General features: G+C 45.7%; 1 long non-coding RNA gene across 1 annotated transcript in view; it reads left to right on the forward strand.

Annotated features, from left to right (window-relative positions):
- Positions 1 to 23484, forward strand: part of LOC148524780 (uncharacterized) — a 60098-nt gene that overhangs the window by 15163 nt on the left and 21451 nt on the right. The window contains exon 2 of the long non-coding RNA XR_015878352.1: positions 18058 to 18169. This is a non-coding gene — a long non-coding RNA (uncharacterized LOC148524780). The remainder of the gene's footprint in view (positions 1 to 18057; positions 18170 to 23484) is intronic.

Genomic DNA, 23484 nt, shown 5'->3' on the forward strand with positions numbered 1-23484 from the left:
AGGTTCAGGGGCGTATTTATAATGGGTGCATGGTGTGTGGTGCACGCATATTATACTTACCTCTCCGGAGTCCCACGTCGGCGCTGGTGTCTGCAATGTAAAAACGACTGGAAAGTGACCACCGCTCCATTTTCCCGTTGTTTGCACATGCACAGTACAGGGAAAATGCCTACCGTTTTGAATTCGGCTATTCCCTGTGACCTAATTTTGTCTGATCCTTGGTAATGCGCTGTACGCCTTCCAACGTACCCTCCCGTGTATACCAGCACTTATAGTAGGGAACCTAGGCAGAGGGCCCTGACCCTCCTTGCGGGGGTCCCTGTTGAAAACCACTTGCACGTTAGACTCTGCGCCTCTGTACTAGGTTTCAGTCATCCCTTAGTACGAGCAAGCATCCACTGTCCGCCCGAGAATTGTGACTAAATGGGAGTTGCCTTGGCTGCCGGGTCTTTGTACAAACCCCCATATGTGTTATTAACTTAGAATTGGTACCATTGGGATGCAGCTGCAAAGAAAGTTTTTTCAGACCTCTTCAAGGGTCCCAGGTTAGACAGAAGATAATGACAGCAAGTGTACAGTACTGAAGTTTGCTGACAATTCGTAGGTGGATAGGGTCAGGCCTACTTTTGCAAACTAGTTTCTCGGAGATTATAGTCAGTAGTAGTATACACCATGTGAAGAGCAGTGCGCTGTTGAGGGAGTGTGCCATGCTCTGCCTGCAGTGGCAGTCCACTAGAACTTGCACCAGCCCTATACTAGATGCAGAATTTATGTCAGAGTATGGCCTCCAATGTACGCGGTTAAGCATGTGCTTGGTTAAGTAACAGAAAATAACAAATTACAATCTCTGATATTCTCATGGAATATAGGTCAGTGCTGTGAATGCTGACCTACCACAACACAAGGAATCGGCTGGCGGTTCAAATCCCGGCAGCGGCAGCCCGACACAGGTGGAAATCCCGAATGTTGGAAGGTAAGTATAAACTAACCTATTCTACCCCCTAACCCTAACCCTCCCTTAGGGGTGCCTAAACCTAACCTCTCCCCCAAGTGGCTAACCCTAATCCACCCTCTAAGTGTCACTCTAAACCTAACCCCCCCTTCCCCGCCGCCTAGACCTAAGTCCTCCAGGGGGGTGCCTAACACTAACCCCCCCTTCCCCTAGCCTGACCCTAAGTCCCCCCCGGGAGCCCTATACCTACCCCTTGCTGTCCGCGCCCGACATCCCTTCGATTGGGATGCTGGTCTCACGGCGTAGGTAAAATGACAGGCGTCGAGATTTCGACACCTATCATTTAACACTTTCCAGGGATTCAGCAGTCAGGAAGCCTGCGGTCGGCATTGCGTCCGCCGGCTTCCGGACTGTTTCCCACAGCACAACCATACTGTATAGTACATACAGCCACTATTACCTGATTAGGGAGAGCACTGAACACTGACTGCTGGAACATATGCTACTTGAGAACAGTGTATACAACTCAAGTGAAACTTGATTGTAAGATTGTAAGCTCCTAGGAGCAGGGTCCTCCTCCTCACTGTCTCACAACCTTCTTCTCTAGCACTTCTATGACAGCCTACACCTTCAGAGCTGTACTGTGTATGGAGAATTATGTTGCTAATTGTTACTTGTGTTCTGTTTATATTTTGGTTACTGTATTGTAATGTAACGTTCTGTATGTACGGCGCTGCGGACCACTTGTGGTGCCCTATAAATAAAATGTAATAATAATAAATTGCAAGATACAAACAGAAGCCTGTGTGATAGCAGGATCAGGGCTGGGGTTAAATGAGCTGTAATTTGGAACAGCACTATATTGAGCCTGTCCAACAACCAGAGAAGGAAGAGGAGAGAGAAGTCTTCTTGGGGCATGTGTGTAGGTCTGGACAGAGAGAAGGAGGGAGTGATGCTAAAGCAATCTATACTTTCCATGTGACATTATAGTAACTACATTATGAAAAGCAGCCAATCCCTTAGTAACTGCCTAGTTATTGCCCCAGCATAACAGCAATATGCCCTCCTGGCAAACAGCACGGTCAGCTCAGGTTTGAGTCTTCAGCTGCGACTCTTGCGAGTCTTGTGGTGTCTGCTGCTCCCTTTGCTGCTCAGCACAGTTCCCATTTACGGAGAGTGCAGGAGCTATGAGAAGGTACTCGGGGGAGTTGTGGCTAGCATGCTAGCCGGACTGTACAGAATCCCAACGTTACACGATCTGATGTCCTCTCATCGAAGCCCCATCCCACCCAGACTCGCGCATGCGCAGTCTGGATACCTGACGGTGCAGTAAGGAATCTGGGGTTTTTAGTTAACATTTCGGGGCAGCGGGAGACTCCTCAGTAATCCGGTAGTCTCCCGCAGAAATCGGGAGGGTAGGCAACTATGGGGTCAGGGTGAAGCTACTAGTAGGTTGTTCTGACAAAGGTTAAAGGCCTGATTCAACAGAGGACGCTTAACTGTTGTTGAACGCAGATTCCTGATTATCGCATGTGCAGAACAGGTCCTGCAATATTGCTTGCAGGTCCTGCTATGCCTCTGCCTGATTGACACGCAGAAGCGTTTGCGGGGCAGGGACGGCTTGCGTTCCCAGAAACGGGAGTGCAAGCAGATACCTGGCCTCTCATGCCATCCAGCCTGCTTAAGCTGAGAATTACTCAATTGGCTGTTGCTGTCCAACATTGCGACCGATGGTAGCGATGGTGATCCAAGGCTGCGACCTCGTCCCCAACGCTGTGGTGACAGACCGAGCAGGGGGTGTCAGACACTTTTGCATTTTAGCAAGGATGGAATTGCAAAGTTGGTTGTGTGCGACTTTGCAGTTCCGTCCTCTGCTGAATCAGACCCAATGAAATATGCACAGGAGGTTAAATTAACAATCTTTAATGCCTTTAAGCCATATAGAGAAAAGTAGCATACGTAGAAAGAGGGGGGAGGGTAGGTCTGTATTTAAGAGTCTTTCTGCAAAACCAAGTAGATGTCCGACCTAGATATCCAGTTGATTTGGATCATGATAGAGTAACAATATTAATAGTAATTGTAGGAGTTCTTTCATTTGTTTGGTTTACATGCGTGAACATGACTATTCGGATGATGTCCCTTTTCTTGTCAAAAAGATATGGGGAGAAATTTAGAGGTGGACGCAGTTGCGGTAGAATCTTTTGGTGCTTCCGCTACTTCATCTTTATGGTAAAGCTGCCAGTGGCGGGCTGGGCCGGGGGGCAGGGTGCCATGTGCCCCCCGGGCCGCAACGTCATGCAGGCCGCGGGCCATGGGCAGTCTGTCTCACTGTGCCACAGACTGCACCGCGTGTGTAGCGCTGACCGGACGAAGTTCGGTCAGCGCTACACAAGTGACAATCACACAGCCGTCGGCTTCGGCAGCTGTGTGTTTGTTTTGATTAGCAGCAAATGAGAGTCTGACAGACTCTCATTAGCTGCTGCTGCGCCCATTGCAGGAGCCTCTCCATCTTCCGGCTCCCGCAGTGGGCAATGGGAGAGGTGTCATGATGTCATGAGTCGCCGCAGCCAATTTGAGTCCTATTGAGATGCCCACTGGCTGCCGCCGATGTGCAAACATTGCACCTGCTAGGCATAGAATGTCTGACTGACCATGGTGCAACTGCGTGTTTAGACACACTGACTGACACTGACATGCCTGAGACACTCCTGCATCTGTTAGCCACCCCTCCCCCCCTTCCCCAGTTACCGCCCAGAAGCAGCCACAGAAATTGCATGGATCTCCATGCTATTCCGATCTGCGTCTCTGTGCGGTAACATCTGCAGTGCGTCTCAGATGCATGTGCAGAGGGAATCATTGGCCACTTGCACCCGTTGATGCCTTGTACACCTGAGAATCACCCCCATGGTCTTGTGGCACACTGCCAGTTTTACAGCACACTATCTTTTTCAGTGTTTATTTAAATTTACGCAGTTTTTTATCTCAATATACTCTAATATTAAGGCTTAGAACAAATAAAGAATTAGAGTTAAATAATAAATAATAGATTCATTTTGTTTTACAAAATGTAATCTAAATGTTTGACTCATCATAGTACAGTATGCACCTTTTGCAGATATAACCGCCAAACACACTGGTGGCACTTTTTATACAATGGAAATCAAATATTGTTCTGGAAGTTCTTCCCAACTCTGTTGCAGAAGTTCCCACAAATGTGTTGTACTTGTAGGTTGCTCTGATTTCACCCTTTTGCTCAGTACATCCCAAACCAGGTCAGTGAATTTAAGTCTGGAGACTGTGCTGGCCATTCCGTGATTTGAAGCCTACAGTCTTGATTTCCTGGAAGGGAGTTGTGACATAGCTTGGATGTATATATGTTTTATTATCTTGCTGTATGACGAACCCCTGACCATCTAGGTGTAGACCAGAGGGAATGTCACAGAGCTGCAAAATGCTGTGGTAGCCATTTTGGTTTAGGGTGTCAGTCACTTTGTGCAAGTCACCAACTGAGGATCCAGCATGAGAGCCCCAGACCATCATGCTTCATGCTGCATGTATGACAGTCATTATCATGGGGCCTGATTCACTACCAATCGCAACTGCGAATGCAATAGCGATTACGCACGCAGTTCAGCTGCGATAGTATGTTAATCCAATGCGATCGCTATGCCGCCACTGTACTACATAAGGACACCCACTTTACCTTACACACATCCGTAATGTTTAGCAAGACCGCGAAACCATCGGTACAATTGAGTTTCATCGCAGCCTCACGTACAGTTGCACAAGGTCAGACTTGACTCAGGAATTGCTAACCTCATCGCACGCTGTGAGTCCTCAGGCTGTGTACGGCACCGCAGTGGATAATTTATGCACGCCCATGCAACAGCATTTAAATGCAATGACATGCCTGCATTTCTCCGACCACCCCCGTCACCACCCACAAACAGCACTTCCTGTCAATCACTCTGCGATGGTTCTGCGTAGTCACTGCAGTTGCAGTCCTGACCGCAGTGGCCGGTTTGCACACGTGCACTGCAATGTATATGCATGTGCAGTACGCAGCAATCGGCAGCTTGCATGCGTATTAGTAACTGCGATCCAAGCTGAATCAGGCCCATTGAGGCTTATTTACTAAGCAATGACATGTTGAAGCAATAACTTCCTGTATGTTTAAGCCAGAAATTTACAAGGGCAATTCCTTTAATAGCGAAACATGGTAAATAAACACCACACACTGGAGACCTTCTTCCAGTCTTCAGTAATACACAAGCGGTACATCATGGCACAGGCAAGCCTCAGTTTAATTGCCCTGCGTAAGTTTGCTTGTTGCCTGAAAATAAAAAAAACTTTTAATGTAACTGTGAAACTCTGAATTTACATGATTTTTAAAAATGTTTTTTTTTTTTTAAACTAGAGCATCATGCAAAACATGAAAATAGCATACAAAAAGAGAGTAGAAGAAAAATAAAAAAAGAATAAACATGAAGAAGGAAGTCTTTTTTGTTATTGATTGATATATTCTGTATTTTAAAAGTGACTTTTATATTGATGATTTTTTGTACTATTCAAAATGGATTAAGCAATTGTTTATATGTGTATACACTCTATATATATATGTATTTCATTTGGAATTGTTTGCTTCTTTTTCAATAATAAAAATAGTTTGCATAAAAAAGAAAATAGCATAAAAAATTGATTTCTAATAATTTTGGTGGAAGTGGATAAGGTATTGGTGTCAGGGTCATGTATACCAGTGATGTAAGTCTGTTTCCACCTTTGCCACAATATATTAGCTAATGGGCAACCAGCTTTATTTCCCCATAAAAAAAAAAATTACATCTTTTTTAGCCTGGAATAGTAAATGATTATCTAGTAGCTTGTGCGCCAAAAGATAAGCTGCATAGGAGGCCTCAGTAGGAGTCTTAGTATAAGTACGAAGAGCGAAAACCTTAGCCTTAAGGTGCGTACACACTAGACGATATTTTACACGATTCGACCGATTTCGACGCAACGGAACGACAAATCGTGTAAAATATGTCCAAATCTTGAGTGTCCACTCACGATCACAATGCCGATGCATGTACCCGTGGGTCGTTCATCGCATTTTCAGATCTTACCTACTGCAGGCACAATTTTCCAATCTCATAAACGATTTGCTGCAATAGATAGATTTTGTGCAGAATGATCTTTAATCATATTGGACACTTTTAGCACCATATCGTGTCCTGGAGAGCCTGGGAGCTGCCGGGGAGAGTTCAAGGGAAATCGCTCACGATATTGCATCGTGAGCACATCGTATAGTGTGTAGGCACCAATAGATAAAGAGTCATATAGTATACAGCTGCGGTTTCCATACGTTGTCTTGAAACATATTCAATTATGTTGCCCCTGAAGACTGCCTTTGAAGCGCCCCAAAATACTGTAGGATTGTCCCAGGAATCCATATTGTCATCTAGATAGTTCATCCACTGAGTAGTGATAAAAGGCTCTATTAATTAACATTATTTTTACTAGAATAAAGTGAAAAAGGGTGTTTTCACACCCTTTTCACATTATTTTAGTATCACCTAAAGTTACTAAAGGGCAATTGGAATAGAATTTGTAAAATTCTACTCCAAGCCCTAATTATCATTTATTTTTAGTAAGCAGATCACATTTCCCATAATTGTAATGGGAAATGTGATCTGGCCAAAGTTACTATAAATTAGGGGTGTGCACCGGCCACTTTTCGTGTTTTGTGTTTTGGTTTTGGATCTGGATCTTTCTTCGTGTTTTGGATCTGGATTGGTTTTGCCAAAACCACCCTTCCGTGTTTTGGGTTCTGGGTTTTGTGTTTTGGATCTGTATTTTTTTGAAAAAAAGCATAAAAACAGCTAAAATCACAGAATTTGTAGGTTTTTCTGCTCCTATGCTATTATTAACCTCAATAACCTTAATTTCCACTCATTTCCAGTCTATTCTGAACACCTCACACCTCACAATAGTGTTTTTATGTCCAAAAGGTTGCACCGAGGTAGCTGGATGACTATGCTAAGCGACACGAGTGGGCGGCACAAACACGTGACCCATCTAGGAGTGACACTGCAGTGGCAGACAGGATGGCAGTTAGAAAAACTAGGCCCCAAACTGTACATAATGCAAAGAAAAAAAGAGGTGCAAGATGGAATTGTCCTTGGGCCCTCCCACCCACCCTTATGTTGTATAAACAGGACATGCACACTTTAACAAATCAATCATTTCAGCGCCAGGGTCTGCCACACAACTGTGGCTGAAATGATTGGTTCGTTTGGGCCCCCACAAAACAAGCTGGCAATTAATGTGTCCCTGCACAAACTGGCTCTACGGAGGCAAGATGTCATCCTCATCCTCCTCATCCACCGATTCCTCACCCTCTTCAGTGTGTACATCCTCATCCTCACAAAGTATTAACTCGTCCCCACTTGAATCCACCACCACAGGTCCCTCTGTACCTTCTGGAGGCTGGTCTCCCTGGAAGAGCTGATAATTCATTTTGATGAACATCATCTTCTCCACATTCTGTGGAAGCAACCTCCTACGCCTTTCGCTGACAAGGTTCCCGGCTGCACTAAACACTCTTTCGGAGTACACACTGGAGGGGGGGCAACTCAGGTAAAATAGAGCCAGTTTGTACAGGGGCCTCCAAATTGCCTCTTTTTCCTGCCAGTACAGGTATGGACTGTCTGACATGCCTACTTGGATGCTGTCACCGATGTAATCCTCCACCATTCTGTCAATGGTGACAGTATCATATGCAGTGACAGTAGACATGTCAGAAATTGTTGCCAGGTCCTTCAGTCCGGACCAGATGTCCAAACTTGGTCCTGCCTGCCCTGCATCACCGCCAGCGGGTTGCTTAGGATACCTAAGTTTTTTCCTGGCAGCCCCAGTTGCGGGAGAAAATGAAGAAGGAGCCGTTGACGTGTCACGTTCCGCTTCAGCTGACAGTGTGTTCACCAGCAGGTCTTTGCACCTCTGCAGGCTTGTGTCGGCCGGAAAGAGAGACACCACATAGGCTTTAAACCTAGGATCGAGCACGGTGGCCAAAATGTAGTGGTCTGATTTCAACAGATTGACCACCCTGGAATCCTGGCAAAGCGAATGAAGGGCTTCATCCACAAGTCCCACATGCCGAGCGGAATCGCTCCGTCTTAGCTCCTCCTTCACTTTCTCCAGCTGCTTCTGCAAAAGCCTGATGAGGGGAATGACCTGACTCAAGCTGGCAGTGTCTGAACTGACTTCACGTGTGGCAAGTTCGAAGGGCTGAAGAACCTTGCACAACACGGAAATCATTCTCCACTGCGCTTGAGTCAGGTGCATACCCCCTCCTTTGCCTATGTCATAGGTGGATGTATAGGCTTGTATGGCCTTTTGCTGCTCCTCCATCCTCTGAAGCATATAGAGGGTTGAGTTCCACCGCGTCACAACCTCTTGCTTCAGGTGATGGCGGGGCAGGTTCAAGAGTGTTTGCTGGCGCTCCAGTCTTCGGCACGCAGTCGCTGAATGGCGAAAGTGGCCAGAAATTTTTCGGGCCACCCAAAGCGTCTCCTGCACGCCCCTGTCGCTTTTCAGAAAATTCTGCACCACCAAGTTTATTGTGTGAGCAAAACATGGGACGTGCTGGAATTTGCCCAGATGTAATGCCCGCACAATATTGGTGGCGTTGTCAGATATCACAAATCCCCAGGAGAGTCAAAGTGGGGTAAGCCACTGGGCGATGATTTCCCTCAGTTTCTCTAAGAGGTTGTCGGCGGCGGTTGTCATTGTGTACAACGGCATTTTTCAGGACACTGAGGACACTTTTTCTGACGTTTCTGTACAGTCTCGGTATCGCCTGCCTAGTGAAGTGGAATCTAGACGGGATTTGGAACCGGGGACACACTACCTCCATCAATTGTCTAAATCCCACTGCACTAATGGCGGATACCGGACGCACGTCTAACACCAACATAGCAGTCAAGGCCTCAGTTATACGTTTTGCTTCAGGATGACTGCTGTCGTACTTCATCCTCCTCGCTAAGGACTGTTGGAGGGTCAATTGTTTAGTAAAAGTAGTGGTGTTCCTACTTCCTCTCTGGGATGATGAACGACTCCCAGCAGCAGCAACAGCAGCAGCGGCAGCAGTAGGCGTAGCAATGCAGGATCCTCCGGAGGAATCCCGGATAGGAGAGTCAGTCATGCCAGTGATATGGCCTGCAGGACTACTTCCGATCCTGACTAAGGAGGAAATTGACGAGGAGGGAGTTGACGGTGTGGTTTGCAGGCGCTTGGATACAACAGGACAACGGGATTTAGGTGTCCCTGGACTGCTTACGGTCTGAGCCAAAGTTTCTGAACTTGACAGTAACTTTTTATGAACGCGCTGCAGGTGCCGTATAAGGGAGGATGTTCCTAGGTGGTTGACGTCCCTACCCCTACTTATTTCACCTTTACATATGGTACATATGGCAAGACAGTTGTTGTCCGGATTTGGATAGAAATATTGCCAGACCAAAGAGGTGGAATGTTTGGTCTTCTGCCCAGGCATGACCGTGATGGGCTTTTTCATCCCACGGACAACAACTGTCTCCCCCGGAGCCTGATTTAAACAAACCACATCACCATCAGAATCCTCCTCGCCAACTTCCTCCTCAGCGCCAGCTACACCAGTATCCTCATCCTGTTGTACTTCTACAGTGACATCTTCAATTTGCATATCAGCAAGTGGACTGTGGGTGCTCCTTTCAGCACTTGCAGGGGGCGTGCAAATGGTGGAAAGAGCCACCTCTTCCCGTCCAGTGCTGGGAAGGTCAGGCATCGCAACCACCACCACACTTGGACTCTCCTTGGGGATTTGTGATATCTTCTTAGAAAGCACAGTTCTTCGCTGTGCTTTTGCCAGCTTAACTCTTTTGATTTTTTTAGTGGGAGGAGTGCTTCCATCGTCATGTGAAGCTGAACCACTAGTCATGAACATACTAGGGATCGACCTTAGCCGTTCCTTGCCACTCCGTGTCGTAAATGGCATATTGGCAAGTTTACGTTTCTCTTCAGCTGATTTAAATGTCTTTTTCAAGGTCATTTTCCTGAACTTTGCCATTTGGGATTGTATGTGCCCTCTACTATGACATTGGGCATCGGCCTTGGCAGACGACGTTGATGGCATGTTATCGTCTATGTCATGACTAGTGGCAGCAGCTTCAGCACTAGGAGAAAGTGGTTCTTGATCTTTCTCTATTTTATTTTTATCGGAGAAAGTTTGGTCCTCCATTTATGTTATATCGATTTGATATATACGTGCGGCTAAACACAGAAAATATTTTTTTTTTTGGTTTGGACTGGAGTGTACTTTGTGGGTTACAGCACCCTTTAACGGTCAAGCCAGCCGGCCCTTTACTTATGACACAGGCGCACTCTTGGCACTACTTTGTTGATGCACGTGCGGCTACTGCACACACAATTCACAAACACAGAAAATAATTTTTTTTTGGTTTGGACTGGAGTGTACTTTGGGGGTTACAGCACCCTTTAACGGTCAAGCCAGCCAGCCCTTTACTTATGACACAGGCGCACGCTTGGCACTACTTTGTTGATGCACGTGCGGCTACTGCGCACACAATTCACAAACACAGAAAATAATTTTTTTTTGGTTTGGACTGGAGTGTACTTTCGGGGGTTACAGCACCCTTTAACGGTCAAGCCAGCCGGCCCTTTACTTATGACACAGGCGCACGCTTGGCACTACTTTGTTGATGCACGTGCGGCTACTGCGCACACAATTCACAAACACAGAAAATAATTTTTTTTTGGTTTGGACTGGAGTGTACTTTCGGGGGTTACAGCACCCTTTAACGGTCAAGCCAGCCGGCCGGCCCTTTACTTATGACACAGGCGCACTCTTGGCACTACTTTGTTGATGCACGTGCGGCTACTGCGCACACAATTCACAAACACAGAAAATAATTTTTTTTTTGGTTTGGACTGGAGTGTACTTTCGGGGGTTACAGCACCCTTAACGGTCAAGCCAGCCGGCCCTTTACTTATGACACAGGCGCACGCTTGGCACTACTTTGTTGATGCACGTGCGGCTACTGCGCACACAATTCACAAACACAGAAAATAATTTTTTTTTGGTTTGGACTGGAGTGTACTTTCGGGGGTTACAGCACCCTTAACGGTCAAGCCAGCCGGCCCTTTACTTATGACACAGGCGCACGCTTGGCACTACTTTGTTGATGCACGTGCGGCTACTGCGCACACAATTCACAAACACAAAAAATAATTTTTTTTTTGGTTTGGACTGGAGTGTACTTTCGGGGGTTACAGCACCCTTAACGGTCAAGCCAGCCGGCCCTTTACTTATGACACAGGCGCACGCTTGGCACTACTTTGTTGATGCACGTGCGGCTACTGCGCACACAATTCACAAACACAGAAAATAATTTTTTTTTGGTTTGGACTGGAGTGTACTTTCGGGGGTTACAGCACCCTTTAACGGTCAAGCCAGCCGGCCCTTTACTTATGACACAGGCGCACGCTTGGCACTACTTTGTTGATGCACGTGCGGCTACTGCGCACACAATTCACAAACACAGAAAATATATTATTTTTTTAGCACTTGGGGGGAGCACCCCTGATGGACAGAGCACCCCCTGGACAACACTACAGCACTCCTTTAGGACTGGGACACTGCACAGGACTTTGGAGTGGACACAGCCCCTATGGAGAACTGACTGCACAACACAGTCCAGCCAGCCCCTATGGACTTTGAAGTAGTGGACACAGCCCCTATTAACAACAGCAGCACAGCACAACACAGCCAGCCCCTATGGACTTTGAAGTAGTGGACAACAGCAGCACTACACTACACTACACAGCCCTAACTCCCACCCTCCCTCTTCACTGTCCACAGCCGAGTGAGAAAATGGCGCCGACGCGGGTACCTTATATAGGATCCAAAACCCGCGAGACTCGGAAGGCGGGATGATGACGTTTTGCCTCGATTTCAGATCCGAGTCAGGCGGGAAAAGTCGAGCCTGACTCGGATCGGACTCGGATCGGGGGGGCTCGGGGGGGTTCGGATTTCAGAAATCCGAACCCGCTCACCCCTACTATAAATAGTGAAAAAATACCGGAGAAAGCCCTGTAATAATAACGCCACCTGGAGGTGGCGTTATCCAGGGTCTTCCCCGGTTACCGGACTCCTGCTCTGCTCTAACGGGCAGAGCAGAGCCCGGAGCCGACCCCAGTCATCAGCTGTGTGGTCTAAACAGACCACACGCTGATACACTGTAAAAAGAAAACTTACCTGAGTGCAGGGACCGGTGATCGGGGCTTCGGTGATGTCTGCACTGGGGCCCGGTTGTCAGCTGACCGAGTCCCAGTGCAGGATGGGATGTCAGCTGACCGGAGCCACGGAGGATATTACCGAGGCACCGATCACTGCAGGTAAGTGTAATTAAGGGAGGGCGGGTCGCGGGGGGTCCATGATCGCGTGGGGCAGGGCTTAGCATCGGGGGCGGGGCTTAGCGGCAGTCGGTCGGCGCATGCGTTGGCACTTGTCACTGTATTTTTTGCGAAAATACCGTGATAAGTGTGCGGAGGGGATTCACAAGGACAGAGCTTTATCGCAAGCTCTGTCCCTGCAAGGGATTTTTAGTAAATCCCTGTGATATTGCCTGAATTCGCAATGTGAATTCAGTCGGTAATATCACACTACAATCTGCATTTAAAATGCGGATTGTAGCAAATAGAGCCCAAAGTTTTACAAATATGCATTGGGAAGCGCCAAAGGCAGGACCTAGTAGTGGAGAATCCCAACTCTAGGCTTATAGATACAGTAGCATGGTCAGACACTAAGGCCCTGATTCAGAGCCGGACTCTCTTTGTGAGCACTTGCTCTGAATCAGGGCGGCCTGTTTCTTATTTTTTGGCCGGCCTCCAGGCCGCTCTCTAAGCTGTGGGTGACCACCCACAGCTTTAGCGGGCTGCCAGGTGATGGTCACGATGGTCACGACCATCGAGCTTGCGACGAGACCCTTGTGGTAGGGTCTAGTCCACTGCAAGCCCCAGTGAGCTTCCTGCTCTAATAGAGCAGTAATCTCACTACTGACATCACGGGTGATGTCAATAGGGCCGCCCACAAATGGCAGGCGTTTCTTCAGGAACACCTCTGTTTGTCCAGCCACCCCCCCTGCACGCCTACAAAATCGGGCAAGCTGTCAATCACGATCGACAGCCACCCTGTCTTGTAGTGAGTCCTGCAGCGAGTGAAAATTTACTTGCTACGGGGCTCGCACACACGCCGCGCGTGCGCACTGCCCGGCCATCGACCCGCTTACGAGCGCTATGCGCTCGCGAGCGGGTCTGAATCAGGCCCTAAGATGTTATGCATGTCTGTCTCCTTAACCAGATATACCAAGTTGTGTGAAGCGAACAGTAGATCAATCTGAGACCAAGGGCTCTATTTACTACAATCCGCATTTGTAATGCAGATTGTAGTGTGATATTATCGAGTGAATTCGCATTGCAAATTCAGGCAATATCACAGGGATTTACTACAAATCCCTTGCAGGGACAGAGCTTGCGAGAAAGCTCTGTCCCTGCGAATCCCCTCTGCACTCTAGTCACGATATTTTCGCAAAAAAATACCGTGACCAGTGCCCCGCGCATGCGCCGACCGGCCACTGCTGCTACCCCCCGATGCTAAGCCCCGCCCCTGAAACTAAGCCCACTATCTAAAGGATCTACAGCAGTGGTTCTCAAACTTTCTTGAATCACGACGCCATAGAGTGTCAGCATGTTTTTTCATGGCATCCCAAACCAAAAGTTTCTTACTGAGAAATTCAGCAAAAATTATAACATTTGGTAAATTGTGCTTACCTGTCATCCTTAGGTTCACTTATGTGGTGGTGGACAAGGCTGCGCTTCAGCTTGTCCACTTATTGTATGATTGCCAGCCATCACCACAGGTTTTACCTATCACATTGACCATAAATAATTTAATTTGGTACTGGACCACCAAACAGTGGCATTCCCTTCAAGTGCTGTGCGGCACCTTAGAGCGCAACAGCGCCCAGTTTGGGAACCACTGCTCTACAAAATTAAAGTCACCCATCCAAAATAGTGGAAAATTAGAATTATGTGTGGTAACACTAGGGGCATATATAGTATCCAAAGTGTACTTAGTACCCCATATTTCCACACCAAATATTACATATGTGTCCACATCTTACCTCCGTGCGCTACAAGTCTTGTTAAACATAATGCATGAGGGCTGTGCAACTCGGAAGAGCTGAGTGTCTTTTCATGCAATGTTTTACCTATAATGTGTCTTATTCGCAAAGTGATGCAAATAGGGCGCACACGCTGATCTGCTGATTAAAATGATATGCGGCATACCTATATTCTGTGTGCGACTGCGGGTGTATCTGCGTGCGAAATGCTACATTACAGTATCAGCGACTGCGGCGTGACTCGGTAGTGCTGAGCGTCTTTTCATGTGACTTTTTACCTTCAAATGCGTCTTATTCCCAAAGCGATGGAAATAAGACGCACAAGCAGCTTCTGCTGATTAAAATGCGGCATGCCTATATTCTGTGTGTGACTGCGGGGGTATAAGCATGCGAAATGTGACACTTTAACGTAGCATTTTAATCAGCAGAAGCTGCTTGTGTGTCCTATTCGCATCACTTTGCGAATAAGATGTATTTGAGGGTAAAAAGTTGCATAAAAAGACGCTCAGCGCTACCAAGTCACACCACAGTATGGCGCAACTAGAAGGGCTGTTTAACGTGCAAGGAGTAAGATGTATGTGGACACATCTATAAGTATTTACCATTATCATCAATCACTGTGTTCAAAATGGAATATTAAAGGGACCTATGTAAAATAATAGCTACTCCCCTGGTCATTTTATGAAAATTCGCCACATCACAATCCTTAATCCATGGTGCTTTCAAAGGAGACCTACCAACCTCCTCCCAGTGCATTTCCTGTAGTAAGGTCATGTCAGGGCAAAACTTTTCCATATGTTTAACTATACACTTCTATTTCATTGGGGAATGTAGGCCTCCAACATTCCAGGATATAAGTTTCAACTGTTCCCTATGCAGTGTATGAGGTGTAGAGTGATCAGTGTCTGCTATAATTATCCTACCCTAGTTTGGAGAAACATGAGGGAAGAAGTAATGTCAACAATACCAGCACCTCTCCGTCCCAGCCTCCAGAGAAAGCCTTTCACCAGGAGCCCCCACGGGGGGAAAGAGAAAAAGAGATCCCAAAGCAAAAGATAAACCAAAGCACAATACTGCAAACTCCATTTTTTTCCCCTAACCCTACACAATATGTAGCAAGCACCAATAGCATATTGGAGTGTGTACTGATATCAACAGTTTTGTCTTAGGCAACATATATAAAACAGAACAAAGAGAATAATAAAAAAAAGAGGTGGAAATTTACTCAGTGAAATGGTCACATCTACATACAGAAATTCGGCAAAGGAACAGCAAATGTCCATTCATCACCATCAGGGAATTGCCCTGCAAATGTATAGCCCGCATAACTAAAGTACTTTATGATAATCATTTAGAATCCAATCTTTCATGTGAAAGTCTAATGCGGGCCATACATCTGCCAGGCAATTCCATGATAATCCCCCGATGCCGATCCGATCTACGTTCCGATCCAGCAATTTCTTGGGAATCTGGAAAATACAACATGTTAAAAATCTCAGATTCTCATTACTTCCTCAGATATAACCCAGTCTATTTTAATTCCGCCAGTTTGAACACTTGGTACATTGGCTGAGGATGTTTTTGACAAATACACTAGGCAATACATTCTTACTCTTTGCACCTTGGCCAGGGTCTGTAGTGTGAGGGCATGGATGGCTACTACAGATCCAGAGTTTCTAATGTGGGTTGCCCTAGTAAATATCACCATATCCCGTGAATGATATTTGAAAAGTTGAATCCAAGTTCGACCAAATCTGGCAGAGATGGTTACAATGTCAGCATGACCTAGCTAGATTTGAATTCTATGAGTATTTTATAGAATTGAAGCCACAATATATTTGGATTCTGCTTAATGCTGGTTTTTTTATATACAGTAATTGTCTAATGTATGTAGTGATTGGAAGCTTTTACACTATCAAGGTATATAATTAAAACTGGGAATGCTGCATTGCAATGTATATATATATATATATATATATATATATACACAGTGCCTTGCAAAAGTATTATATATATATATATATATATATATATACATACAGTGCATCCGGAAAGTATTCACAATGCTTCACTTTTTCCACATTTTGTTATGTTGCAGCCTTATTTCAAAATTTAATAAATTAATTTTTGTCCTCAAAATTCTACACACAGTGGGGGTCATTCAGACCCGGTCGCTAGCACCGATACACTCGGACCGGGTCGATGGCCCCCCACAGAGCATGCGCACGACGACGCCGGCGCCGTCGTGCGCACGCGTGAGACCCGCTACGACCGTCAGCGCCGGTCGTAGCGGGTCTCGATCCAAAGGGGGCGAGCTGTCGATGTTGATTGACAGCTCGCCCCATTTGGAAGGCAGGCCGGGGGGGTGGCAGCCCAAACGGGGGCGTTCCCATGGGAACGCCTACCGTTTGGTGGCGGCCCCACTGACATCACTAGTGATGTCAGTGGAGAGCTTCCAGCTCAGACAGAGCCGAAAGCTCTCCGGGGCTTACGACAAGGGAGACCCTACCCTAGGGTCTCGTCGTAAGCCCGATGGTCGCGATGGTCTTGACCATCGCGACCATCACCTTAGGCGGTCGTAAGGCTGTGGGTGTTAACCCACAGCCTCACCACCGCAAAGGAGGACGTCTTGAAAATTCAAGACGTCCTCCCCTCATTCAGACCGACCGCACGCTCTGTGCGACCGGCTCTGAATGAGGTCCTGTACCCCATAATGAAAACGTTAATAAAATTTTTTTGGGAGTTTTGCAAATTTGATTAAAAAAAAAACACTAAAAAATCACATGTACATAAGTATTCACGGCCTTTGCCATGAAGCTCAAAATTGAGCTCAGGTGCATCCTGTTTCCATTGATCATCCTTGAGATGTTCCTACAGCTTAATTTTAGTCCACCTGTGGTAAATTCAGTTGATTGGACATGATTTTGAAAGGCATACACCTGTCTATATCTGTGATTGGGTAGTAAAAACAGACATTAGTCAATTACAAAGTAAGCAGCAACAACAATTTTTAAAAACTAAAATGGGTTGCTATAAATGTTTGAATTGCTTAACCTATAGATATTTAAATACAGCTTCTTTCCCCACATAGCGGTAAACGATATACCATCTGATATCGAGTAGGATATACCACTAAATTCGTGGTATACATGATCACTTGCCCCTGTGGGCTTAGTTACATTGGCAAGACTGATCGAACTTTGAGAGAGTAAATGGCCTTACACCGGTCGGCCATTAGAGCAGCAATAACATCGGGCTCTAGTGACCAGCCGGTGGCAAGACACTTGCTGGAGGCGGGACATAATTTGTCTGCCATGAGATATATTATCATCGATCATTTGCCGCCTTTAAATCGGGGTAGTAATAGATCACAGAAACTACTCCAATGTGAATCGCGCTGGATTCATAAATTAGGTACACTACAGCCAAGGGGCTTAAATGAGAATCTAGGGCTACACTGCTTCTTGTGATTATTAGCATAAGATACTGCAACTTTCTGTCATGCTTTTGAGGGATGAAATATATCTTTTCATCCTTATGGTGATCTTTGGCTCAATCATTTAACCATTTCCACAGATGTCCGTCCGGATATATAGTATTGAATGTAGGAGTTGAAGTCCTAGTTGGATTATGTTGGACTATTAAATATGTTGTATACATTTTCTGTATGTGTGTCTCGATCTGCTATGTGGAGAACTAGTTATTGTAGTTTTATTTGTGTCAAATTCTCCTTTACATTAAAATCAATGTGTTTTGATATATTTTTTGAATAGGTATTATAGTAAGTTAGATCGCTAGTGAATACCTTGTATAGATCGCTAGTGAAGATTTTGTATAAGATTGTAATATGCTGCTATTCTTTGTTTTTAGCTTTCACTTGGTAACCACGGCAACAGGGGTGGCGCTGATGACGTCACATGTGGGCGCTCTTTGGCCGGACCCGGAAGCCGCAGGGATACACGAGGTGTCGTAATGGGTATAAGTAAGTGCATTTGTATTGTATATGTTGTATCTTGAAAATGATGCAATAAAGCATCGAAACGTCAATTACTAAGCCTGCCTATGTGTCCTGTTTATACTGGAGTGCCGCTGTTCTGTCGTGCATATTGGGATAGCTACGTTTTTTTCCCACGGAAGGCACCCAGGATTATTTGCAAGTATTATTGGGAGTGCCATCCATATTATATATACATATATTGTATATTCTGTACAAGATGTTATTCTTACTAGTCTGCACTGAAAATTAATATTCTTTTATGTATATTAGCATTATCTTTGTGACCGCTAAATCTGTTTATGCCATGTAAGTACTTTGCAATTACCGGTCGGGGCCTTGTATAAGAGGCAGATCCATCTGGGCCAATGTGATGTACCCTCGCCACATAAGATAGAAGAAGACCCTCAGATGAATCTAACACCTTAGGTGGGGCAATTGTAATAACATCCTCCATTTTTTACTAACTTGACATTCTTTTACAGTTTTTTGTACCCTAAAAAAAAAAAGTTTAGCCTCTAGCAGTTTACTTCTTACCTTTTTACCATTTCATGTTATTCACTGACATGAATTGCCTACATTTTTAAAAAAAATTGGTATATGGGGTTGTTGTAAAACTTTTGAACGGTAATGTAGATGTAAAAACTAGAAATTCACTAGTGTTGCTCTGGTCCATCATGGACTGAGCCAAGAGCCACTGTAAGCTGTAGTAAATGTGCTTGTGAATAGTGCTGGTTGGAGGATGTATATTGGTGTAGCGCCCTAGCATACCCTTCCTGCCAGCTCACTCTGTCTACTACTGGGCCTGGTTATTTTCTTATTATTTTACCAGTGTCTATACTGTTTTATTAATTTATGTCATTATTCATGACACAGCTTTCCCATTCATCTAAAGGTGTTTTCCAGTGCACAACTGTAGATAGACAAATAAGTGAACAAGCAATAAGTGACTTATAGTACAATACAAAGTAGGACAAAGACAAGGTTTATAATCATTGCTGCATTAGTGATCATGACCCTCAAATAAGCAACAGGGTATAAGCAACCAGGTGTTAGGCGCCCGAGTGAGGAGTAGATGACAGTATAAGGAGTAGCACAAAATGGTAGCGTGCCCTGCTCGTGAGAGCTTACATTCTAAAGGGGCAGAGCAGACTAACAGGTGCGACACCATTGGGGTAGACAGGGAGGAAGGAGCAAGTAGCAGTGGGTTAGGATGAGAGCTGGAAGGCTTTGATGAAGTAGTGGGTCTTGAGAACCCATTTGAAGGATTGTAGAGATGTAGAGAGGTGGAGAGTCTGATAGGAAGAGGGAGAGAGTTCCAGAGGTGGGGAGCAGCACAAGCAAAATCTTGGAGACGGGAGTGGGAGGAAGTAATCAGTTGGCAGGAGAGGCGACATGCATTTGTTGAGCGAAGAAGGCAGACGGGAGAGTGAAGGGAGATGAGGTCAGGGATGTAAATGGGAGAGGAATGGGTGAGGGCTTTTTTTGAGTGTACGAACCTTGAATTGGGCTCGCCCCCGCACTGCCCACTATTGCTGCCACCACGCCCCCTGCAGCAACACCTTGACTGCCCCCTATCAGAGTAGGCAGCCAGAAAGTCGGCAAGCATGCCCTAGTCTCATATAATCTTCACTCACTATTTGACATTGTATGCCTTTCCTCAGAAAGATGTGTAGAGAGGAAATCCAAATGTAACTTTAGTGGGGTATGACAAAATGAGTCCTGTCACTGTGGTCCTGTCCCCCCCTGTACTGTGCCATGAATCATGTCATCACACAGTGTAAGCAGAGCTTAATGACACAATACACTGTACATCCTGTTATCAAACCCTCTGGGTTCCAGGAAATTGGTCTACTCTCTCAGGAGTCTCCTGGATATTTTTCAGGAGAGTAGCCAAATATGTGCCACTTTTTCTAGGTGCAGTGAGCAGATACACTCACCATAAGAGGCCCACAAAATTTATTAAATATCGCTGGTTATTTGAGATTCAGGAGACAAGAAAATAACTAAAATGTGAAAAGACAGAGTTAGCTTTACATGTTTTGTTAGGGATCCGTATGAATAGGTCCGGCGGTTCAAATCCCATCTCCGGAAGACCGGCAACAGTGAAGATCCCGATGGGTAAGTAAACTAACTATACCTAACCCTCTCCCCCCCTAACCTTGACCCTCCCTTAGGGGTGCCTAACCCTAACCCCCACCGTAAGTGCCTAAACCTAACTCCCCCTTCCCCTAGCCTAACCCCAACCCCCCCGGGGGGGGGTGCCTAACCCTAAGTCCCCTCCGGGAGCTCCTAACCTAACCCTCCCCCCCCACACAGCTGTCCGGGGCCGCCGGCCGGCTTACTTTCGTTCGGTATGCCGGGCGTCAGGCACCTGGCGTAGGGATAATGATAGGTGTCGGGATTTCAACGCCTATTATTAGTCCCCTGTCGGGATTGCATAGTCGGGAAGCCGGCAGTCGGCATTTCGACCGTTGGCTTCCTGACTGCATACCCTTTTGTTACCATATGTATTCTATTTTTCTGTACTGTACAGTTCTGTATTTTTATGTGGTATTGAAGACTTTTGTTTTTTTACCCAAATTGTCTTTTATTTACGTAAGCTCTGCAATTATTGTGTTCTAATATTGTAAACCTGACTTGAGGATAATAATCAGTGTCTGATTGCTGCTTTAAGTATTGAAGCTAGAGAGGCTTTGTGGTAAGGCACATTGGCTATCCCATTAAGATCCCATTAAGAATAATCTAGCAGCATTTATATATCATCTGTTAAATGAAGTGAAAAATGCTTTTAGTACACCCTCAAATTGGACTAAGATAAACCCTTGTAAACGTAAGCACTGGGGAATCACCAGCAGACTAATTTGAAAAATCATGTGAAATATTTGTAAGATATTCAGGGATTGCAGATGCCATTGATAAACTCAGCAGACTGTAGTGACAGTTATTGTCAATGTTCGCGTTACCTCTGTCAAGACTTTACATAACGATATTGCAATATTTTGGTAGAAAGATTATGGGGGCTTACTCAAGCTGACCGCATTGCGAGTCCAGGAAACTGCGTTCGTGGATGCAGCCCCTGACCTTGCCAGTCCCAGAAAATGTAGCCGACATCTGCCCATTTCCGGGAATGCCGGCCACTTCTGCCACCGCACTGCCCCTTAAATGCCTCGGCCTGATTGACAGGCAGAGGCATAACAGGGGCTGCGTGTGATGATGCAGGACCCGTTCTGTACATTCGCAGAACTGGTCTTGCGCAGCTCAGATTCCCGATGATCGGGTATCTGCGTTCAGCATTACACATACGTGCAATGCTGAATTAGCCCCTATTTTAATAACATTTTGAATAGAGCAACCCACTGTATGAATACCTATGAATGTAATAAAACTGTTATGAAATAACTTTTGATTCATCTAAAATAACAAATCTTGTCTACAAAGGGGTGAGTAAGGAGGACGAAATTGCAAACACAAATACAAAAGGAACCATTCAATAAAGAGTGATGCTGGCAATGTGCCATTCCTGAACGGCACATCACCTCTTTTTCTTTGTACCCCATAGAGGTATGCAGGAAAATCAGTGATGTAGAGGGTACTGTAATGGACAAATACCGTAAATGAATTGACCCCAAAGATTAGAAACTTTTGATTCTTTCTCTTAAGAAGGAATTTATTGTGCAAACTAGGATGCATTATCTATTACCAGCTTGATGTTCCTTTGGGAATGAGCATGATGTTTTAGTTTCAATACCAGAGGCTGATTCTCCCTTATAAAGTCTAGAACAGAGGGATCCACAGAAAAAGATTGTACCCCAAGTACCTCCTATTTTATAGTTCCAACATTCATATGAGGTAGGATAAATACACAGAGCCACTTCTTTTAAAAACTATTGATCCTACCAGTAAAGTATAGCTCTGTAGAGGAACCAAGAGCTAAGAATAATGTAGACTTACTTATTGTTCTGTAGTATTATATTATGTGACAGTACCTGTGAACATCCCTTCAGACACAATGCAAAAAGGAGAGCTATGGTAAAACTTACCCTTGTTAACTCTCTTTCTTCAAAGTCCATAGGGTCCACAGGGAGACAATGGGGTGTAGGTGGTACTTGGAGGACCGGACACCAACAGCAAAGCTTTTTTCAATTCCAGTATGCTTTGGTCCTTCCCCCTATACCCCGCCCACAGCCTGAAGGTAACTCAGTTTTGTTAACAAGCCCAAGGCAGGAGCAGGATAGGAGAGAAGGAAGACTGGTACACTGAAGAATCACACTCTCACAAAGATAAGGAAACAAGTGACATAGGGAAGAAACCCATAGAAGCCAGGTGAGACAGGGCGGATGCCCTGTGGACCCTATGGACTTCGAAGAAAGAGAGCTAACAAGGGTAAGTTTTACCATAACGCTACTTCTCTTCTTCAGGGTCCATAAGGCTCCACAGGGAGACAATGGGGATGTCCCAAAGCAGTTGTTCAAGGGCGCAGAGGAGAACCCGGCGCCTGAAGGAAGCATCCTGAGAGGCAAATGTATCAAAGGCATAGAACCTAAGAAAGGTGTGGACAGAAGACCACATAGCCACCTTGCATAGTTTGGCAGAGGCGCCATGGCGGGCTGTCCACGAGGGACCCACAGAACAAGTAGAATGAGCAGATACTGTAGCCGGCACAGGAAGGCCAGTCTGCATGTAAGCCTGTAAGATAGTCATGCGAAGCCATCTGGTCAGTTTGTTTGTTAGCTGGCCATCCCTTCTTGTGGAATCCATATAGGACAAAGAGAGAGTCCAATTTCCTGATGGAACTAGTATGGTCCACATAGATCTTCAGAGCACGGACCACATCCAAAGAGGCCTCACCTGCCGAGAGGTCTGTTGATTGAAAGGCTGGAACCACAATTTCCTTATTGAGGTGCAAATGAGAGACCACCTTGGGAAGGAAGCCAGGGTGCGTTCGATGAACAGCACTGTCCGGATGAAAGATTAGAAATTGGAGTGATAGGAAAGTGCCCCTAAATCCATTACACTACAGGCAGATGCTATAGCCAGAAGAAACAGAGACTTTGCAGTGAGCCATTTGACATCTACTGAATCCAGGGGTTCGAATGAAGGTTCCTGCGTGGAGAACCACTGACAAATCCAACGGAATCACAGGAGGGACAAAGGGAGGTTGTATACGTAGAACACCTTGCAATTCTGCACTGGAACCAAATGGACAGTGCAGAGATGTGCACAAAGAGGCTAGTCGGAGTCCGAGATCCAATCCAGCTTGAAGAAAGGCAAGGATTCTAGAAACCCTGAAAATCTGAGGG

The sequence above is a fragment of the Taudactylus pleione genome, unplaced genomic scaffold (genome assembly GCF_031769625.1).
Source record: "Taudactylus pleione unplaced genomic scaffold, aTauple2 ptg000116l, whole genome shotgun sequence".
Lineage (NCBI taxonomy): Eukaryota > Metazoa > Chordata > Amphibia > Anura > Myobatrachidae > Taudactylus > Taudactylus pleione.